Here is a 21,113-nt window from a genome sequence, read left to right on the forward strand (position 1 = left end):
TTTGGGAAGGTTTTCGCATAGAAGCAAATAACAGCAATATAGGCAGAACGCTCGCTGCCAATGGTATAGCAGCTTTCACATGCTTTCGTGTGAATTCGTATGCGTTCGTGTGTTTTCGTGGAAACAAGTGACTCGCTACCGCCAGGTTCGCTAGTATCTGTAGAAAGTAGCATGTACGTGTTTGGATTTCTACTTCCACTTCTGTTCTGTGCGACCAACCTAATTACTTACTTACTTAGTTGGTCTTGTTTTTCCGGATTCGATGCGAAAACCAGTTATGCAGGATAGTTGTCCGGCATTCTGGCAACATGTGTTGCCCAACGTATCCGTCCAGCTTTATAGCCACTCTCTGAATACTGGGTTCTCCGTAGAGACGTACGAGTTCATCGTTCATTCTTCGCCTCCATGCGTCGTTCTCTTGCACGCCGCCAACAATGATTCTTAGCACCGGCCGTCGGAAAACTCCGAGTGCCGACAAGTCCTCTTCTAGAGGTGTTCGCGTTTCATTTGCCTGTGAGCCAAGGTATACAAATTTGTCGACTACAGTAATCTGCCAAGAGTCGTCCACATCACATTCCGCTCTAGCGCAACAAGGGCGCATATCCCAAGTAACAATTTGCGTTTTAAATATTGCACTCTTATGTTGGCTGGCTTTCATAGCCAAAATTTATCATGAAAACTGTGATAAGAATAAAATAAAACTTACATTGTTTCTTGGGATGTCCTCCGTTAGCAGCGTTTGTACATTATCGCAGCTACGGCGACGAACGCTTCCTAGTCATAGCTCTTTGCGAAGTCAAAGGTAGTCCCGATTTCCTGCTTGAATGCATTGCTGGATCTCCTCACTAGTATGGGAGGCACATGGAGGCATCTACCACTTCTAGTTCGTCGCCGTCAACAGTTATCGTCCGTGAGATGTGCGTGTTTTCCTATTATGTATTTGGTCTTTGACGGACTTATGTCTAGCCCAGTACTCTTTGATCAAAAACATCTGCGAAGCCTAGGAGTTGGCTACTTTTGCTAAAAAGGACTTGAGGACTTGAGAGTGACCCCGCCATAGGCACGAAACACATCACTAAGTCCAACGCAGCTCTGACCAGTCGTGTCTGTTTATCCGGAAAACCGTGTTTGTGCATTATGACGTGTTTGTGACTGATGGACGATCGACTGTATCGTATGCTGCTTTGAAATCAGTAAAGATGGGATAGCTGGGCACATTGAACTCCCGTCATTTCTGCAAGTTCTGTCGGATGCTAAAAATTTGGCCCGTTCCTAACCAAGTGTATGACTGATTTATATGACAAATTGCGTAAAACTCCAACTAGCAGTTTCTTCCAGACTTTAATTTTAAGGTCTCCAGTAGCTCTGTGCTGGTAATAGGTGAAGCTGCCTCCTCGTACAAAAGAGCGTATTGTTTTTCGATGTTTACTTAAAATTTTAGCAGCTGCTTCTGCTTAAATTCTTCATCGATGTCTTCAAAGCATGTCCGATCTCTTTCCGTGTATGCTCCCGAATCCCTGTTTCTATTTGATTCAGGTGACGGTGGAGTTCCGAATTTGAGGAGACCCAAATATGAAGCAACGAAGTCCAAACGATGTATCGCCGGCAGCAGTTTACGAAGATCCACAGTTTGTACGTTATCTTTACCAATACGCACCACTTCTCGTAGGCGTACAATAGAACGGATTTCACGTTTCAAACTTGAAATTCGTGTTTTCATCACTGAAAAGATCCGATATGAGTGTCAAACATTCCGACTATCCACAAAGGCACCACTGACCGTTCTGACCCTTGTGTTCGTAGTCCTCTTCAATCGGTTGTACCAGCCACGTTGACTACCGGACCTTCCTTGGAGCTATCAAAGCGATCATCAAGTTTGCTCTGCATATCAGATCGCAGTTGGGAGATCATCAGAATGTCGTCGTCCAAGGCGAGGTCATGTCATTGCTCCATTGTCATATGGTCCACGCATGATCGGGTAGTATGGAATCCAGGTTGCTGCCACCGGAGAGTAGCGTCAATTTACTCCTGAATCCATAAAGACCTTGCAGAGTTTTTTGAGAGTGATACAGAGCAACATTATGCTATAGCAGTTCATATATTCAGTAAGGTTCCATTTCTCGGGGACTTATAAGATGCCCTGCATGCACTCCACCGCAGTACACTGGAATTGTTGTGGTTTCTCAGATACTGCTGAAGAGCTAATCTATATTTGCGTTTATAATACTGGGTCAGGTTTCTGTATCTGAGCTGAGCTGAAATGCAGTCTATCTTCGTGCTTTGCTGGACTTCATACGTTTAATTGCTGCTTCAATGTTAGCTAACGGTGTCGCCTAAGAGTTGACGTGGTTGATGTGACGTGCTCTGGGCTGTTCAAGTAATTGGCTAGTTCCGTGCTTGAGAAGCATCGTTGCATTGGTCCATTGGTAGCGACCCTTACTCCGTCCTCAGCTAAGGAGTTAGCCCAGGTGCTCTTGCCCGTATATAAACATTTTTAACAGGCCCCACCAGTTCGGTGTATCGTTGACGAACTATTTTAGCCGCTTTGATACGTACGCTCTCAATACTGGCTTTCCCCGGTAAGAATTATCGGACGGACGTCGTCCGACACAAGCTTAACTCTTGCTTGCGTCTGTTCGACGTCGCACGACAAATTCTTACTGGGTCGCTTTTCTCCGCTCATATATCATCCTCCAGGTTGCATCTGAAGCTCTGCCGGTGAATGCAAAAATGACTCCAAACTAACCCGTATCTTCCTTGCACTGATTTGTAAAAATGTGACATCTCTGTTGTCTCTGCTAACAGCTTGAATTCGATATCCGCCATTACAGCCAAGTTTTTCGCAAACCTCCTAACACTTTTGACGAACCCTCCATTTGAGAACCGTTGCTTTTGAATGTTTAAGTTGTAGAAATATTCCTTTGTTAACTCTATTTGTAACCAATTTTCTCTATATTTCACCGAATCGTTCTTTCATACATGTGATAGCTGTGATTTTGGTCCATCAGTTTAGTGCGACCGAAGTTTTCACGCTTTGCAGCGCGTAAAGCAAGAAACCGATTCACCGATTCACAAACTGTTTCACTTGATCATTGATGTAACACGGTCTCAAATTCTGCAACTGCAGCTTTCTAATAAACTCATACCTACAGCATCCGCGTTTGCGAAAGAAAACAAACAAAACAACTCAGTTAACTTTCACCGATGCGTGAGGTGCACTGTCAAAAGACTTCAAAATTCGAAACTTCAAAATCCAGTATTCAATTTCGAAGTAATTTGTACCTTACAGCGAAGAATTCAATGGAAAAAATGTACCTTTTGTGAGCTATTGCTGATTGCAAGAAAAATGTTACAATCAAAAATACGTAGGTAATCGCCCATAAAAGTGCAATTTTAGATTGAATTATGATTGGTTGAATTACAACGCAAAAATGCGCCTGAGATACCGAAATAATTCAATTTCAAATAGGAAAACTTTTACGAGCGATTTCGCACATTTGATTGCAAATTTTTTCTTGCAATCAGCTATTCACATGTATTTTAAGTATTTATTTACATTAGACTCGCCTTTTTTATCGGACTGAGGTTCACTACGGTGCCGTGAAATTTTAATCGTGTTAATCTTGCGTTGCCGGTAGATTAGCTTGATGTCATGCTGCTGCTGCAAAGCTGTAAACAATTAGGATTAACATACACAGTTAAGGAAACAATTTAAATTTGATTGCGGGTTTTATGATCAATTTGGTCACTAGAACCACCATAGGTTTGTGAAAACGTTCAAATTATTGCTTGGAACTTTTGCGTTGATGGAAATTCATCCGAAATTGATAATCGTGATTGTATCATGGCACAGCGGAATTCGCTTCTGACGTTTCGACTGGTATATTTTAACATTAAAAGCTTTCAATCATTTCGATCAATTATTCCTAGAAATCACTCTTCACGTCCTTTACTCGTCAATCACCTCAAAACCGTTCAAAGCATCCGTTCATTTTTTTCCATATTTCAACAGTAAATTTTCCCACGAATGTCACCATAATTTAACCTCATTAGTACAACCGTCACATACGCTGCTATTTACTGTGAGCTGTTGTTGTTGCCGCAATCCTGCTGTCGCGTACTGTCCGAGAGCATAATTGTGTACAACTCAACATAAACAGTAGTCAGTCGTCGTCGTAGTGGCACAACCGAAACACTCGGCATCGGTACACTACTGTGGCCAAGTGGCCACCACGATAACTCTGGTGTGCTGTCAGATTTAAGCGAATAATACCGAACAGAAAATTGTTTATTATCGTTTGACCTAGATATGACTGTGTGCGCGCTCTGTCCGCCCGCCTCCCTTCTCGATCCGACCGACCCGCGGCCGGTAAAACGTACGCTGCTCCTGCCTGGTTCAGCCGTTGAAACATTGTGCAATACCAGCCCGCGCCCGGCCAGTCGGCCAACTGTCCGAGCGTACTCTCTCACTGTCCGAACGACCGAAAATGCATTTATTTATTTTTCGTTATATGTCGTGCAGACTTTAAAAATAAATATGTATGTCTGGTTGGTTGTCTGAAAAACGATTTCTGGTCGCTGTCCCGCCGTTGCAACTTTGCGATTAACCTTGTTTCCGTTCCGTGCCGATCCGTTGGGGATTAAACTACGTAGCGAGCGAGTGGCCGACGCGCGGTAGTCAGCAGCAGTAGCCAAGAGATGCATTGTTGTGTCCTACTTGATTCCTACTGCACACAATGTTTCGCAAGAGGATTTTTTGCTTTTTCAAAGAATAATAAATGTCTCTGGTACGGCTGAACTCTGTGCCACACAACCAACTGTTGCACATCGTGTCCAAATATCCAGTTCCTCCTTTGTAGTGGAAAAACTTGCGGAACTGGATTTGCGTCGCCGAGGAGGCCTCCTCGGCTGGATGACCAGCCAACCAACCAACGAACCAGCTAGGGAGGAAACTTTCTCTTTCGTTTTCGTTGCACTCCACGTTGCTTGCCTGCTGCAAGCAGCAGCAAGCAAGAAGTGGGCGAATGGCGAATCGCAACAACGCTTCTCTAACCTAGCCTACCACCGTCATCACACTGAACCGGAGGGGGCTCTGGATGGAAAGTGGTCATACGACCATCATCGTCAACCAAAGAGATCTCCCACTCCTGCGCCTCCGGCTTACCGAACAACCAGCAACAACCGGTTGTTGTTATGGAATCTCGTGACAGGACAAACCGACAGCAAGCGAGTTCTCGTGCATCGCGCACTTTTTCCCACGACCAAAAGTCGTCGTCGTCGTCGACGACGGCGTCGTTACGGACCTACAGAAAAAAAACAGAACTATGAAGTAAAACTTTCATGTGTATGAGTACGAACATTTGTCATGGACTAAACGGAGAATATTTTTTTTTTGGGAACAGTTAGTTGACTGCTTACATAATATGTTTGTAATCCTTTCTTGCGAGGAAGCTGCAGGGAATGTTCAACAGGCTTGCCTGCCCGGTCACATCCACGACGACGACGACGACGATGTAACGGTTGGAGCCAGCTGTTTTGGGACAAAGACGCACTTTTTGAATGCTGGGTAATCCATCCTGCCTGCCTACCGGTCGTTCGTCGTCGGTCGGGCTTGCTTACAAACAATCGTAAACTGAACGGAACGAATGCGATTGTTATTCTTTTCGTTCACTGACTCCCCATAGCAACCATAGCGCAACTGCTGCACTGCTGCTCGCTGCCAACGGCGGCGAACCGACGAACGACCATTGGCGTGCCCAGGCTGGAGCACGTGCCTCACCATTTCTTTAAAATTCAATATAAAGCAAAATAATTTCTTTAACCCAGAAATTCGCAGCTTTCATTGTGTAAAAATAGTCCCAGTTTCAAGTTCACTTTCTAGTCCAGTTATAAATTAAATTTCATGTTTAGTTTCAGACCTGATTTAAGCTTAATTTTCAAAGACTTTAGTCTAAATTGAATTTTAATTTCATGCCCCAGTTCAACGCTGATTTCAAGTCCAATCCTAAGTCGAGTTTCAAGTCCAATTCCAAAAACAATTTCAAGTGCACTTCAAATCCAATTTATGTCCAATTTCATTTCCTACTTGAAGTTCAATTGTAAATTTTAAAAAATATGATGGTGCGTGAATTTTAGCCACATAGGGTAAGGGATCTAGTTTTCGACCCTGTGCTAGTTTTCGCACCACTACTAAAACATTTATCAAATAGATTCCTAAGGAAAAGGTCGAGAAAAGCTATTATTTAGGATATTGTCAAGGTTGTTATTTTGCTAGAAATTTTGAAATTCCCCACCAAAATTTGCGTCTGTACGTCCAAATAATCAAGTTTTTAAACTGGGACTGGAGTTCGAGTGTTTTCTTTTCATCTAGTGAAAACAGATACGGAATCAAAATTTCCATAAATTGTGTATATTAGGACACTGAATTCATGCAATATGTTATTATACAATGAAAAGGCAATATTTCTGTCCAATTTTCTTTTGTCGCAGTGCATATTTGTTTTTTATGGTTTAATTAGAGACGTTTAAAAAAGCACGAAAATTAAAACGCGAAACTGTTTCTGTTCTTGATTTCGACCGGTCGAAACAGCCTGCTATATGCTTTCAAAGACGCTTGTTTCATTTTTCGACCCATCGTTTAATAGCCATGGAAGTCTAAAAAGTATCCAGATCCGAAAGTAATTGTATGATTTCAGGCGTTTTCCGGGATTGCATTTCAAACATTTTCCATCTATTCATTCAAAGGAGAAGGGTAATTGAAATAGTCTACAAAAAAGGATAACGGTTTAGTTTTAAAAAAATAATTCCAGTGTGATATTACAGAAATGTTGCAGTTATTCTTTTGCATTAAATTTATCAAATTACACTACCCTCGACTTTGAAAATACATTACTTTGTACTTGGGTCGAATATTAGAACACGCAAGGGTCGAAAACTAAAACAAGGGGTCGAAAATTAGCCCAATGGGATATTGAATTGAAACGAGAAAATGAGTGAAAAATATACATCGTACACTTATTTCTTTTTAAATGTTAATTGAATATACATCCTTTTGTACTATTCTATCATATTTTCGAAAAAATAGCGCTATTTGGACGATATATTGCATTTTGTTAGCCATGCGTTGGTTTCGTAGGTCGAATTATAGTGCCCTTACCCTATTTCTCAACATGCACGATAACGTTTTATGCGCATATTCTGCACAACTACGGAAACTGCTGTAAATTAAATCGATCAGAATGATCCTACAGAAACACTCAACCTTTTTTGCTCACGGCTATATATTTTCAAGTTATAAAAGCTGTTTGGATGGTTTAGCTTTTTACGTAGCAAGCTTTGTGGTTTATAGGTTTGTCGAACAAATTGGAAAGACAGATTATGGCGGTTGCCGTCAAGCAGCAAAAAGCAAAATCGGTTCTATTACTGCTTTCAGCAGTGCCTAATAAACCTACTTGAGCTCATGGCTTGACTCTTTAAAAGGGTATAAAAACCTTCTGAAGACTGGGCCTCTTTTTGGTCGGAAGGAAGTTTTATGGTGGTCATCGGAAGGTTCTAGTGGAGCTCACAGTTTTATTAGCGGTTTTGTGAAATTGGTCATAAACATCATTAGAGGAACGTAATAAAACTGAATTTGCTTTTTGGGTGTTGTCCTAGTCAGTGATGATAAAAATTCAAAATCTCAAAACTCCTCAAAAATCAAAATCAACTGTGAATCATGTCATCCTGATCCTATGCAGAAAAAAAATCACGCGTGAGTTTTTCTGCTTTGATAGCAAGAAGCACAAAACTCACACATATTTCTTCCCGCTTGATCACATTCTGCTTTGCTTTAACTGATACCCGGTGCTATGCACATATACATACAAATTCCTCGTTGAAAAGCATAGGCATTCTCTCGTGCGATACGTAGCTGTGAGTGAGCATGAGGAAATAAATCTCTAAATAAATCACAAAGTTAAACTAAAACGAACATTTAAATTACTTGTTTATCTAATTCTTATTAGGCTTGTTACTTTCTAGTTAAGAAAAAATGTAAATTCCGGCAAAATGTTTGCCATCTTAATTCATGAATGTATGTTGCATTTTTCGCTGCCGATGTTTTCTCTGACGGTAGATTCTCTTTTGCTCTCTATGGTTCGTTGTATGAAATGCCAGCTGTGGAAGAATTAAGGCGGAACCGAAAGTGGCTAACGTTATTGTGTTAGTGCGACAAACACTGTACTGTACATCTCATGTGTTCGTTAAAAACCTAAACGTTTATTTGAATATTGCATTAGTATTGGTAATATATGTCAAATAGCGGAGCTTGCAAACATAAACAGCTGATCCGCAGCCAACCGCACTGACTACAAACATCCCGAAAAAGGGTTTGTTTTCTTTATCAAGGCATTCCGATTCAATCAAAATTAACAGCAGCAACTGAATAATGCGTAGGATCACTAGGATGTTTAATTAATCCGCTTGCATCGGATTGCGTTTTTGATTCCTGCGTTTGCGTTTTGTTTGTTTATTTCACTCTAAGCTCATCGATGCGGCGAAAGTTGAAAGCTCTTTAAAAGCTCATTGATGTGACGAAAGTTTGATATTGTGTTGCTGCTTTTTCGGAAATCGCTAGTTCAACGAAATATGTGCGTAACCAAATATCTATTAACTAATTCCATATTATACATTGGTCGCTTTTATGAACACGTAATGATCGATATGTTAAGTTAAATTTATTTTCCATTAGCAATTATGTTTTGCTGAGCGTTTATTGATACACAGCAGATCGATAAATTGAATTACAAGTTTTAGGAAATTATAACAGCGCTGGAAGCACTGATTACGTGGCGAAAGCGTGCTCTGCCAATACAGATGCATTTTTAAGGCGCAAAACAATACATGGTTTGAATGGTAGCCATTTACCCAGCCATCTTTGAGCCACTTTCGGTTTCCCCTTAAATTACATGTTTATCTAATTCTTATTAAGCTTGTTACTTTCTAGTTAAGAAAATGTCGATTCCCGCGAAAGAAAAATGTAAATTCCGCCAAAATGTTTGCCATTTTAATTCATGAATGTATGTTGCATTTTTCGCTGCTGATGTTTTCTCTGACGATAGATTCTCTTTTGCTCTTTGGTTCGTTGTATGAAATACATGCTGTGGAAGAATTAAGCAAAATGTTCACAGCTGAATTTGGTTCACATCGCATACCAACGCAGACATCGCGTATAATAGCAAGAGAAATTCATATGTGAGTTTCGCGCTTGTGATCAAGGTTGAAATTTCATGTGTTTGAAATCTCATTGAGTTTTTTACTGCTATGAATTTTTCAACACTGATGCTAGCAAACAGTTTCTTATGAAATTTTCTTGGAATATTCACTGATAGATTGCCCTAGACTGTTGTTGCTCTTTCTATAGATAAAAAGGAAAAAAGTTGGAGACAAAAACTGGATAAACGGGGTCGAAAAAGAGGAAAAATGCGAGAGAAAAATGAAAAACTGTCATTAAAAAAAGAAAAACAAAAGAAAAATCATGACAGAATGTGAAGAAAAAAGGGACGTACAAAGAGAAAATGTAAAAGAACATAACGGGTGGAAACATGGAAAATGAGGCAAAACAGAGGAAACTGAGCATAAAAAGAGGGTGAACGCACAAGAAAAGAAAAAAAATGAAAGAAAAGAAGGCAAACAATAATGAAAATGAGGACAAACTGAACAGAAAAGTAGAAGAAACGGAACAAGACTGGAGAAAAAACGAGATGGAAAAGGGAAAATACAGAAACAGGAAAATTAAAAAACAAAAAACAGAAAAAGGGGATAATAAAAGAGAGAAAAAATGAACAAGGAAGACAAACGGGATAAAACGAAAAACAGAACGTGACAGAAAAGGAGGAAAAGCAGGACATAATAAGAGTAAGAACGGAACAGATGAAAACAAAAAAATTGAAATGGAGTTGACGGGACAGGAAGCAAATAACGAGACTGGTAAAAAAGAAGAATGAGACTGATAATAAAAGAAAAAAGACGGAAAACGTTACAGAAAATAGAGAAACAAGAAGAAAACCAGAGGAAAGGCGTAAAGCGGGAAAGGAAAAGAAGAGAAAGAGGAATCGGCGGGAAGAAAAAGCAAAAGAGCGGTAAATAAAGAGAAGTTTACTTGATTGACAACCGAAAATGAAAAAAAACGTGACAGAAAAGGTGGGAAAACGAGAAAAAAAGAGCAGAAAGGGAAAACGGAACAGAAAACAAAAGAGAAACCAAAAAGGGAAAGATGAAAAAACAAATCCGATAAAGTAAACGAGAAAAATGGGAATGGGTTGGGAATATTGGAAAGAAAAGAACAAAAGAAAAAGAGGGAATATTGGAAAGAAAAGAACAAAGAAAAAAATTATACTGTAGAGTAAAAGTCGATTTAAAAAGTCAAATTGGAGGCAGAAAGCAGCTACAAAAAGAATAAATGTGATAGGGAAAAAGGCAGCCAAAAATAGAAATAACGTCACATAAAAGGTGGGAAAAGGTGTGAAAACGTTTAAAAAGAAACAACGAGACAAGAAAAAGAAAAATGGGATAGAAAACAGGAGTCACCAAAGAGGATAAGAAGCTTAACGAGAGAGAAAAGAGAAAAACTATAAAATAAACGAAGGGAAATGGGAATGGGATGGAAAAATTATATAGAAAAAGAAGCACAGAAAAACAGGAACAAAACAAAAGGTAAGACTGTAGAGAAACAGACGAAAAGTGGGATTCAAAAAAGAAAATTGTAGTGCGAAAGGAAAAAGGCTGCCAAAACAGAATAAACGTGACGGAAAAGAAAAAAAGAAGGGTAAAAAAAGTAAAAGAAACGTGACAGAAATGGTAGGAAACGAGGAAAGGCGACGAAAAACGAGGCAGGAAAGGGAAAACGGAATAGAAATGTAAAAAAAAAACAAAATAACAAAGGAAAATAGCGAAAGAGATACAAGAAAACCGATGGAGTAAATCGGATGGGAAAATGGGACAGCAAAATAGGAACAAATAAAAAGGCAAAACTGTAGAGAAAAAGACGGGATTTAAAAAAGGAAAATCGGTGGAAAATGGAAGCCAAAAACAGAATAAACGTAAAAAAAAGAAAAGACGAAAAAGGGAGACACGTGACAGAAAAACTGAAAAAACGAGAAAAAAGAGGAAAAACGAGACCAGAAAAAACAAAAAAGAAAATAAACAGAGAAAAGCAGAATAGTGAGAGGGAAAAAGATTCGATAGAAGATACGAGAAAATGGGAATAGGATGGAAAAATGAGACAGAAAAAGAAGAAAAAAAAGAAGAAAAAGAAAAGGAAGAGAAAAGGAAAAAACAAGGAAAAACTGTTGTTAAAAAGAGGAAAACTGGGATTTAAAAAAGGAAAATTGGAAAGTAAAGAGAAAAAGGCTACCTAAAACAGAATAAACCTGCAGAAAAGAAGAAAAGACGGGACAGAAAGAGGAAAAAATTATAACAAAAAGGTGACAAAATGATAAAACAGAGTATAATACAAGACCTGAAAAGGAAAACGGAACTGAAAATAGAAAAATAAGAGGAAAACCAGACTACAGGGCGTAAAACGGGACAGGAAAAGAAAAGAAAGAAGAAACGGCTGACAGAAAAAAAGGAAAACAAAATAAATAGAGGGAAGATGAGAAAATGAGAAAAAAAAACAGGGAAAACGGAACAGAAAACAAGAGAACTAAAAGAGAAAAGAGGGTGTGTGTGTGTGTGTGTGTGAGAGAGAGAGAGAGAGAAAGAGAGAGAGAGAGAGAGAGAGAGAGAGAGAGAGAGGGGGGGTCAGGGAAACAAGGGAATGAAATGGGAAAATGTAAAACATAATAAGAAGAAAAGAAAACCGGGAAAAATGGAGCAAACAAAAACAGGATTGAAAACAGAAAAAATGGAAAACAAGGAGCATAGACGGAACACGGGAAATAAAATTACGAAAAAAATTGGCGAAAAATAAGAAGAAAACCAGAACTGAAAATAAGAAACGAAGAAAAACAAAACAATGAAACGAAAAACACGAGCAAAAAAGTAAAACGAAAAATAAAAAGAAAAATGGAACGAAGAGTGGGAAACCGAGAACGCAAAAGCGAAAAAATTTCAGTTCTTATTTTAACTTTAATTTCCAGTCCAATTTTAACTTTGATTTCAAATCCAACTACATACACCTGAAATTCCGAAGTTTTCTCAACCTGATCGGCCGGTATTTTTGTGATAAATAATAATAGATTCGTCATCCTACGATTCTACCTATTTTTTCCAGGCCAAACCATTCTTCTTAAAAGCTCGGGTGCCCCCCACCTTTCGATTATGTCTGGGCACGCTCTAGTGCGAGCGAACAACGACCGACGGGCTTCAATTTGTGTAACAATGTATTCCAGTTCCAGCCATAGCAAGCAAGTCCGCGTTTCGCTCGTTCGGTCTGGAGTTTTAATTAAATTACAACGAACGGATGAGTCATTATTCATACCGGCAAAATGAAAGCATGCGAAATGATAATAACAGCATGCTCTCATTGTGCCTCAGCTTCGAAATGGCATTCTTGTTTTTCTGCCTTTGCTTGTCCGTTTCGTAAATCGTAAGTATATGTGTAAGTTTTTTTTTTGTTCGTATCATTTCGTTGTTCGGAAAAGTAGTGGAGTATCTGGTGAAGTTGAGTTATGCTCGCTGATACAGTAAAGTTTGTGGATAATTTCAATATTCCCGAATGAAGAAGCGCGTGCATTCCGTGCAAACTCTTTCGGAAGGATGGACTTATATTCTAACGTAACCTCAATTTCAGGTTTGTACTCAAATCTGTTGTTTGATTTGACTGTTCCAACAGCCAAACCGCACCAGAAAGCTCCAGCCTCCCTACTATGGTATACAAAAACGCATTTCGCGTCGGTAACCGCCTGCATCTGCACTGGAACACAATAACAACAATCTTGCCTTGCCTGCGGGGATTTCAGCCAGCCAGCCAGCCAGTGTCTGTCTGCCCAACGCCAGAACCCAAGCACGGACTTGATTGGCGAAGACCTTGAACCGATTGATCGGCGAAGGACCCCAAGCGAGCAAAAGCAATCAAGAATAATGGGCTTGGGCGGGACCCTCGCCGGAGCGGCTGCAGCGAGCGGTCAGGATGGGACGGTACCAATTAAGCTTCAACCGTCTGCGTACAAGCGTATATTTCTTCATGCGAAAACGTGAAAAAAAAATAAAACGAAACGGCGAACATACAATGTTGAAACGCGACCGACTGGCTGCAGCCGGTATGACATTTGCGCTGGAATGCCTTCACTCTCGAGTATCTTCTGATCAGTGATACAACAAACCACTTACAGAGTGCATCAGCTGATCTGCATCATCATCGTGTACAACAAGTCTGCCAAACATTCCCCAACACGCACATGCAATCGGTAAAAGCGCGAATAAATATAGAATAAAATTATATAACATGCATTTTTAAATCGCATGCATCGAGCGAACCTTTTTCGGACCGGCTGCCGGTGGACGGTGCAAGCCGTCTACCCGATCATCAGACCTGTTGGTCCCCCAGTCATCACAGCAGCAGCTGCAATTGATGATCTGAAACTGTGAATGAACCCGCTGGCCCGCTCGCCAATGCCAATCCTTTCCTCACCCCGGCGTTGCTCCCTCCGTTGCAGATCCCATTCAGAATCAACCAAAAATGCCAATGCAATACACACCGGGGTGTCCGGTTTCGGTGCAGCCGCATTGACGGGCTGGTGGACTCCCCTCACCAATTCATTCACCCGAACGGTGAAAATTTAAAACAATATTATTACTCATGCATTATATCATCGTCACTCAGTCGGGACCGAACCGGAAACTGCAATAGTCAGAGTTCGGTGCAGTTTCGGAAAATCATTTTCGGACCATGCGTGCGGCACCCGGCGCCCGGCGGCTGGTATCGATGGGTGGCAGAACTCACCACCTCCCAATTGCAAGGAATGCACACGTACCGCACACACAATTTGGTTAGTTGTGAATGAAAATGAATTAAATACAGAGCGCATTGCAATCTCCTCCTCATCCTCCTCGTAGTCCCGGGTTTCACAGCCGTAGAACCGCAGCATGATGAATCCGAAATGTGTGCAACCCGCGAGAGTAAACGACACACCCTCGCACCGTACCCCCTCCTTCATACGAAAGCGAGAGTTTCGACACGGAAGCCCCCAGAATCAAACCAACCAACCAACTGGCCGATTCGGCCCTACGTGTGCCAATGAGCGGGAAAAAAATATGGAAACATATTGCAGACAGTGCTCGATATATGTGCCATGAGATCGCGTGGCATTGGAACTGCCACCGTCCGCCGCCGCACCGCGCCGTTTCCACACGTTTCATCACGGCAGGAAACAACCGTGGGGTAGATTTTAAAATATTTACTATATGTTTAAATTAGGCTACAAACGTCGCCGGTCGTTGTCGTATATGAATTCAACCTTGAACGAGAGCAGAACGATTCGGCCGCGATGCGGCGGCAGGAAACGGCGAATCGAACCACCTGGTTCGGTTGGGGAATGGACGAGGGAAGGGAGGAATATCAGCAGCTACTATACCTACGTTATGGGATTTTCCGGGTGACCGATCATCGGGTGTTACGGATGCAAATTGCGAATTCGGCGTTTTAAAGCCGCGCGATGTGTCGTAATTGAGTGGCGAATTTTCCGATTGCCCCCGACTGCTGCAGTACTGGGAGGATGAGAGGTATCGATTTGATATGTATCGGGAGCTGGTGTGGGCCTTCACTGGAATTACGCTGGGTGAAGCACTTGAAATCGTGTTCACAGGGAAAATTGGGTTTCTGAAACATGTTTCGTGCTTCATTTTCTTATTAAAAGCCGGACCATTTTCTTATTGCCAAGACCTAAAACTAAAACTGAAAGAAAAGATCGTATTATGTTTTAACAACAATTTACTACTTTTTTCCATTACCACTTAAACAAAGACAAAAAGACTGGCAACTCTGCAGGTATTCAGCAGCCACCGATTCGCGACCACGAAACTAAAATAGAGTTTAAGACTTCACGCATTTACACAAAATCTCGATACCAACTGTCAAAAGTTGCATGAAAACTCGTCACTCGTCGCAAATCCAGCACGGATTGCAGTTTACTCTGTCGATTTTCATGAATGGAACAAACTTGATCACAAATGCCCATATATTCTAAAAGATCGTCCTCCCTTTTTACTGTTTTCGCACATCATAGGTCAAAAGTCAGGTACAGTTATTCATTTTGACACAAAGAATTATTAAAATGCGTCAAATGTTTGAATCAACGTGATTGGTTCCCATAAGGATGCTTTTAGTATTACTGGCTGCATTGGTTACGTATACGAGTATCGATATGAAATATTTTGCGGTTTCGTCACTAAACGAGAATGACATTAGCTGGGGATCGTATGTGTAGGGTTTAGAGGGGAGCAAAGAGTAGAGAAGAGGATCCGGGAGTTTGGAATTTAATGTTGCGGATATTATTCCTACTGCAAACAGCTTCAGCGAGGGCCACAGCTAATGTCAAAAAATCTTTATATGTGTGCGTGGTTGAATACTTCATTGCGAGTAACGCCCAATATTACTATTACATGCAGAATATAAACAAACAAATTGAGCAAAACCACATGACAGCGTTCGAATAGCGTTGTTACAACCAAAAGTTTCCATCAAGAAGACTGGCAACTCTGCCAAAAGTCGAGAGACAGTAACAGCAATGCTTTTTGTCGAGTTAAAGTTCAACTACCACATACTAGTGTGTATATATTAGAACTAGTTGAGCCCGAATCTTACGATCCGGAAAATATAAATGTCTGTACGGAATTCAGAAAACTGCGGATACATTCCATTGGCCAGTGTTTGCGAAGATATTTAATCTTTGTATTAGTTCTTTGAGTTCTTATATGGCATAATATAGCTCTAAGATGTTGTACATAAAAGAGTCAGCCCGAAACTGAAACAAATAGTTTTTATACTCGCATTGGATTTTATTTATATGAATAATAAAAACATTATCTCCACTGTGCTGATTCTATAGGTGGGCAAAATGACTCTTTTGTGTGAGTGGCTGGCTCTGAACCGTCCATTGTCTGCCGCGAACCGATTCATATGGTCGGTGTTAAGTCAGACAGAACCAAGTGACAAAATTCTGACTTCGAGAAAAACGCATTCAAACTTTGCTGCATTCGAAATCATCTTATAGCTCTGGCTGTTTGCAACATTTATGTAGTCTGATTAGAGTAAAATGTTGCTTAGAAAATTTTTGATCATTTGCTGTCATTAACTCATTTTTTAAAATTTTGCGACTTCGTCCGGTCTGATTTAACACCGACCATATGATATCGCAACAAGCAATCGAGTTGAGCAGGCGAGTTGACCAGTCGAATCAAGCAACCGAGTCAAGCAGTTGGGTCGAGCAGTCGAGTCAAACAGTTGAGTCGAGCAGTCAAATCGAGCAGTTAAATCAAGCTGTTCAATCAAGCAGTCCAGTCAAGCAGTCGAGTCGAGCAGTTGAATAGAGCAGCCGAGTCGAGTAGTTGAATCGGGAAGTCCTGTCGAGCAGTTGAGTCGAGTAGCCCAGTCGAGCAGTTGAGTCGAGCACTCGATTCGAATAATTTTTTCAAGCAGTCCAGTTGACCGGTCGGGTCAAGCGGTTCTGTCGAGCAGTTAAGTCGAACGGTTGAGTCGAACAGTCGAGTCGAACAGTTGAATTGAGCAGTTGAATCGAGCGGTTCAGTCGAACAGTTTATTCGAGCAGTTGAGTCGAGTAGTCCAGTCGACCAGTTTAATCGAGTAGTTGAGTCGAGTGGTCCAGTCGAACAGTTTAATCGAGCAGTCGAGTCGAGTGGTCCAGTCGAGCAGTTGAGTCGAACAGTTAAATCGAGCTGTCGAATCAGAAATAGAAGTCAAGCAATTGAGCCGAGCATTCTAGTTGAGCAGTTGAGTTAAGCTGTTCAGTCAAGTAGGTCAGTCGAGTAATTGAATGGAGTAGTCCAGTCGAGCAGTTGTGTCGAACACTCGAATTGAACAATTAAGTCAAGCAGTCTAGTCGAGCAGTCGGGTCAAGGGTTCAGTCGACCAGTTAAGTCGAACAGTTGAGTCGAGCAGTTCAGTCGAGCAGTAAAGCCGAGTAGTTGAATCGAAGAGTCCAGTCGAACAGTTTAATCGAGCAGTTGAGTCGAGTAGTTCAGTTGAGCAGTTGAGACGAGCAGTCTAGTCGAGTCGAGCAGCTAAGTCGAGCTATCGAAGCAGTTAGGTCAAGCAGTTGGGTCGAGCAGTCGCATCAAGTGACTATGTCGAGCAGTCTAGTCGACCTGTTGAATCAAGCTGTCCAGTCGTCAGTTGAGTCGAGCTGTCAGGTCGAGCAGTTAAATCGAGTAGTCTAGTCGAGCAGTTAAATGAAGCAATCGAGTTGAGCAGTTGAGTCTAGCGGCCGATTCGATCCCATCGAGTAGTTGAGTCAAGCAGTGGAGTCCAGTAATTTAGTTGAGCAGTTGAGTCGAGGAGACAAGTCGAATCGAGCAGTTGAGTCGAGAAGTCCAGTCGAGCAGTGGAATAAAGCAGTTGAATCGAGCAGTTGAGTCGAGCGTCGAATCAAACAGTCGAGCAATCTAGTCGAGTAGTTGAATCAAGCTGTCCAGTCAAGCAGTGCAGTTAAGCAGACGAATCGAACAGTCCAGTCGAGCAGTTCAATCGTGCAATTAAGACGAGCAGTTGGGTCGAGTAGTAAGTCGAGCAGTCGGGTCGTGCAGTAAGTCGAACAAATGTGTCAAGTAGTCGAATCGAGTAGTTAAGTCAAGCAGTTCAGTCGAGCAGTCTAGTCAACCAGTTGAGCAATCGAGCTGTCCAGCAGTCCACCAGTGACTGAGGTGACTGAGAATACAACCCATTGCATTGCTACGAAAGCATGACGTCCTGTCAGGGGTCGTTTTTAGTTACCGATAAACCTCTTATAACGTCCTGTCAGAGTCATATAAATAAACATAAACCTCTTATATAAATAGATATGAATGTACACAAACACGTATGCAATGCATTGCGAACACTCGCACGCATCTTTTCTCACCAATATATGTACACACAGCTTCAACTTTTGTCGGGAAGGGTGCGCTGTTGCTTCTGTTGCTTGTCATTTGTATGGGCGCGACGAAGAGATGCCAGTCTTCTTGATAGAATGTTTTTGTTACAACTAAAAGTGTATTAAAAGGGAAAGTGTGGTAATAGGCCAAATGTTTATGTATTTGACAGCTTTTTTCGTAACTATTCCGTACATATATACGCATTGTTCGTAACTATTTTATTGGTGCTAGTAAACGTCAATGCCTACGTTCATACCTTTTCAAACGTCAATACACTTTGGTTACAACTAAGAAAAGCAAAACGATGCCTTTATTTACACTTTGCAGAAACCAAAAATGATAAAACGAGTGATAAACAAGTTTAAATTAGCAATAACTTTGCGAGAAATCCGACGCATAAACAACGGCCGTTCAATACACTGAACCAAAAAAGAGAGAACTAACTTCCATCTTACAGTACACTCTTAAATGATTCTACCTGTAAATTGGTCGGATTTAGTTAAAGCTAGGTTGAAACTACTCAAAATGCCCTTAAAGTGTACAAACTCAGATTTTGAGTAGTTTTTTAACCAAAAAATTGGTAGTAGGAACTTACAAGTGCGTTATTTGTCATAGAGAATAATTCAATTATCGGTAGCAAGTAGCCAAAATTGGTTGAAATTTTTACCCAAAGTTTGAGTTTGTACACTTTAAGGGCATTTTGAGTAGTTTCAACCTAGCTTTAACTAAATCTGACCTATTTACAGGTAGAATCATTTAAGAGTGTACGCATTATCGGACAGATTTCGGTGCAACTCAAGATCAAGAATGTACGGTCAATAGACAATTCTTACCGGGGTTCAAAGAATCATAGTATATTCATGTTTCATGGATTTCGAGGTAATCAACATCAAAACTGGCTTTCCGGGATAATTTTGAGCCGATTTTGTGATGTGTATGTGTATGTATGTGTATGTCCTATCTATCTCCCACTGTCCGGCAGTGATATTATGAAAAAAGGTAACTGCAGTGATGGTTAGTCCATGCAATTATCTTAGTTTCGGGTAATAGATGGTGTTAGCTCTACTGACTATTCAAAGACCCATGAAGAATGACTGAGTACTTGCAGCGCATTCCGGAATCATTTTCTAGTCAGCAAGCCCCGCCAGAAGGTAATACTAGAATCATATGAATTTTACTATTACATTCGGACTTTCAACTCGTTTGGTATGTTATTACCAAAAGAGTCGACCCGTATATAGTAACATGTGAAAAAATTCGACTTGAAACGGTCTTACCAAATTGCTGATTGAGTCAGTATAACATTTTCTTACTAATCGCGTCATTTGAGTTTCCATCAGTGCGTCTTATAGCCAATAATTAAATTCATTTTTCCTACTTTCCATGTGCATTATTTAAACTTATTACGACCAAGCATGAGCATGATGAGCTAAAACGAAACTAATAATTAAATTAAAATAACATATTAGGCTTACCCGATAACAAGGCCATGCGGCTCAACCATCTGCCCAGAATCTCAGTTTTGAGATCAGGCAGCCGGGAACCACGCAGCATCGCACCTCCTAGCTTAGCTACTCAATATTACCGTATTACCGGGTATGGTCGCGTGAAGGCGCTAGGTGGGAGCTTGGGCTGGTGAAAGCTATGTCGGACGCCTTCTCGTTTGCCTACCCCATTTCATACCCTGATTTTGAGTCGATTTTATGATCGCCTTTCAATCGAAATGTCCATGTTTTCGTTTGAGTGTCATTTTCTTGTATTTTTTTAACATTTAATGCAAAAGCTTGAAATGTTGGCTTATTCAACGGAAGTCTCCGAAAAGCAAAACGAATCTCCGCTGCACTGAGTGCAGGGACTCCAAACTGTAGCGCAATATTCTCGGTTGAAGCGGACTAGTTGGTGAAGTTTTTGCCCAATATTACTATAACATACAGAATGTAACAAATTTAGCAAAACCAAGCTGGGCGGATCGAGTATTCTTCAAAATTCGACCAGAACCCAGTTATAAACCCAGTTTCGATGTACTTTCAAGCTACCTGGCAATCTAACGTTTATAGTTTACCATACATTTCGTCGAAATTTTCAAACGGGAATAAAGGATGAACATTGTCGAAATGAACTATACTGTCCCAGAAAAGGCAAATTTCCTAATTTATGGTTTAAAAAGTTATGAAAATTTCTTTGCAAATCAAGAATTTTTTCGAGAACTTTGTCCCCTTTTTCAGTTTTCTAGGTAACTTTGCCAATAGACCGAGTTATATAATGTCTGTCCAGGAATTTGTCCGAAAAAGACCTTGCAGTATGTTTCATCAACCATAACAATTAAATTTCCTGTGCAAGTTCTCATCGCGCTTCCTTGAGTATTTCGTTACCTCCAGATCCCGCTTCGCGTTACGTAACTTAATTCTAAGGTAATTATATAATGACAACAAGCTGTATAATCACAGACGACTATATAGTTTGTGGTATAACCTCTTATTACATTCGCTTCATTATGACTGAAAAAACTAACCTACATCGGATAAATGATTTAAACATATCGATAACCTTTGTCACATTCCCTACGCCCCCAACGACAAAAGACCCACATTTCAAAGTAAAAAATCTCGAGTCGACACAGAGTAGGTACCGGTACGTTCATAACAGACCAAAAGCCACACACTCGCAGCGAAGTTCAAAGTCATCGGTCTAGTCTTTTGGACAAGGCAAACTTTCACGACAATCCGCCGACAAGCCGAGCAAACCATACATCATTCGTTCGAGCAGGCGAGCGTGCGGCATGCTGCAAGAGCCCCCCGCTGATCTTTGGCCCTGGCCAACGAAAAATATGCAGCAAAACCAGAAAACTCATGCTTTCCAAACCGATCAAATTGTCTCCCCCAATTGGCAGACGATGTTTTTTTCTTCTTTTTCTTCTTTCTACTAAACAGACACTTACAGCCAGAGAAAGGACATTAAAACCGACTAGACTAGACAGTGGGATAGACCGGACCAGCCACCGGCGGATAAAACCTTCCCCAAAGCGAGCCGTTTTCTCGCCTGTT

Source organism: Sabethes cyaneus, chromosome 2 (assembly GCF_943734655.1).
Source record: "Sabethes cyaneus chromosome 2, idSabCyanKW18_F2, whole genome shotgun sequence".
Taxonomy (NCBI): Eukaryota; Metazoa; Arthropoda; class Insecta; order Diptera; family Culicidae; genus Sabethes; species Sabethes cyaneus.